Genomic DNA, 2,830 nt, shown 5'->3' on the forward strand with positions numbered 1-2,830 from the left:
GAGTTTTATCATTCATCATTTAAATTAATATTAGGGGAACTAGTAGAGTGTATTTAAATAATCTCATGTATCTCTTTATTAGAGATACCCTATTTTTGTATCTACTTTGGCAAGTTTGTTCGAAATTGAAGTCTTCTTGTTTGAATCTGTAAAAGTGGTTTCATTGGACTTTTAAATGAATGTGCTGTAGTAAAAATGTATTAAAACACGTAATTGTTTGGTTTTATTATACGATTGATTTGATAATGAAGATCGATTATTCTATTATCTGTAAGTGTTGTAATTTCTCTGAAATTAATCATGTGTATTTTTCTAAAAATGTATAGCATTATAGTGATTGAAATTTTGTTTGATTACTTTTATTTTAAGTGGACAGCAAATTTGTTATCGAGTGACAATGTAAATGGAAATAATTCAGTATTAGCTTTATCTGGATCTTATTATTCTTGTCTATGCATTTACATATGACTGTATTTATTTTGAATGGTTTTATTTTCTACATTTTAAGTACTTATAAAATGTTTTGGTATATAATTTGTCACAGTATAAGGCTACTTAAGATTGATATACTATAATAAATTTGAAAACAATTACGGTTGTAAGTACCTGCTGTCTGTCGGTGGAAGATTTAAAAGTGGTTTAGTTAAATACTTCAAACTGCGTCTATCAGATAAGAGGATTTGGTGCTCTGTTTTGTAGTTCTGTGTTGTGTCATTACTCATCTTAGGAAGTGTTATTTGTTCATTCACTGATACAAGTCACCATGGACAATATAATAATAGAAAGTGTTAAATTTGTAAAGTTACGCAGCCTGAAATATGTAAAGGTCGGCAAATGAATGGTTCAAAAATAAATTACTCACATCACTATCAGCTGGGCCTGATAAAACTGTAACAGTCTTACTTATAGCCCATCTGTTTTATTTCAAATGTGTAAAAGGAACATCATTTAACACTTTGTACCCTGAGCCCGAGTATAACTCGGGTCATGTTTTTAATTGTATTATCTAGCTCAGTCATCTTATTTTTGGATTCAAACATTTTGATTATGTTCATTGGTTGTCTAAGTTCGTATTTGTTGGTTTTGAGATTCCTGGGTCACGTTTAAGTAATGAAATAGGTATATTTTTCGTCGTACTACAAGCGAGTCTAGACAGCTGATCGTCGGTACTGTCAGTTTGCTTTGTAGTGTTTCACGTTGTGTGTTGTTGTGAGTCTTAGTGATGTCTTACTAAGTTTTCTACAAATCTTGCCTACAAATACTGAAGCAAATGTTATTATAATGTATTTTAAATGTGAATTTAACTGTTTGTAAATAATCAGAACTTTAGTTTCTTACTGAATGAAGTAAAGACAAAAGCAAGCAATGCGAGGTTATCCGTGTGTTTTGTTTTGTATTACACTCGCTTTGTTCTTTCTTCTCGACTTTCCGTTGATTTTCTTTTATATTCTTTACTTATTATTTTCGAGTTTAAATAATATGGGTGATGAAATCAAAAGTGATGCAATTCGCGATCTTTTGTTTGACTCCGAGTCAGAAAGTGAAGATGATTTTGATACACACCTGGGACCAAATATTGATTTTATGAACGATCTAAACGAAAATGTGCGAGATCCTGTATTTGATTCAGACCATTGTGCTTTAAAAATTACCACACTAAGGCGAACTACCTGAACTAACAAGCTATGTACCAAAAACTTTTTTTGTATTTTTTACATAACATTCAGTATTATGTAATAATTTTATTTTGAAAATAAACTTTATATTTGTATGCATTTAAAAAAAGTATGTATCTCTATCTTAAAAAAGATATATAAAATGAGTTTATAACATAATTACAGTAATAACACAGAATTTTTTAAAAGCATCATAAAACCCCAGGGAGCCACGTTGAAAACATGTATTAAGGGCCCAGGGTACAAAGTGTTAAACAAACTATTAATTATTTATAAAAAACCTATACACATCAGTAGACACTAGACCATTTATTGGCCATTAATAATTTTAAATACAATTACAATAAGCTTTGTAAAATATTAAAGCTGAAATGACTAGCCTATTCTAAGGTTAAAAATCCTTATAATCAATCTCACAGCTAAAAAAATTAATTAATATTATAGAAAAGAATATTTTTTTAGCCAACAATAGAATTTATATAATAAATGTTGATGTGTAAATACCTGATGTTGTAAAATTTGAATAGCAAAATTTTTCTAGTATTGATAACCAACAGTCAACGAGTCAGGAGAAAATAGCTGGACAGCCAAATATATAGCCTGTAATGTCTTCTATTGTAGGCATTGTCTGTGTCCTGCTCATGGACAACTTTAAATTTAAAAATTAAATACAAATTTTTACCCGTCCGACAACTTGTTTCAGGAAAATTGCAAGTATCTTCTCGTGGTTTGTCAATAGTATAAAGTGATTCTGGCTAGTCTGGCAACTCCTTGGGTGGATGATCACAAAGTGGTCCTGTAAGTGGAATACCTCAGTTATTGTGGATTTAGAGGTTTCATTAAAATGTTGGCATCTTGGATTGGTGCGAGGGAAGGAAAGTACTGTAGAACTCCTCCAAAAATAATTCTTGGATGCACGAGTGGTTTCTTGGTTAAATGTTATGAAAGGCAACACAAACTGCTATCTCACCAAGTCCCACATGTGTACAATACTGAACTCTTCATTTATTTGCTTTAATTGATTAGTTTATTACTCCTTTTGAACACTTATATTGTACACCTAAAAACTCAAAGCCAAATCTCAGTTGTTAATTATTTTAACACGTTGATTGCGGCAGATGACTTACAGCGCAATAGCACTGTGCATTAGTCAG

The sequence above is a fragment of the Homalodisca vitripennis genome, chromosome 3 (assembly GCF_021130785.1).
Source record: "Homalodisca vitripennis isolate AUS2020 chromosome 3, UT_GWSS_2.1, whole genome shotgun sequence".
NCBI classification, from domain to species: Eukaryota; Metazoa; Arthropoda; class Insecta; order Hemiptera; family Cicadellidae; genus Homalodisca; species Homalodisca vitripennis.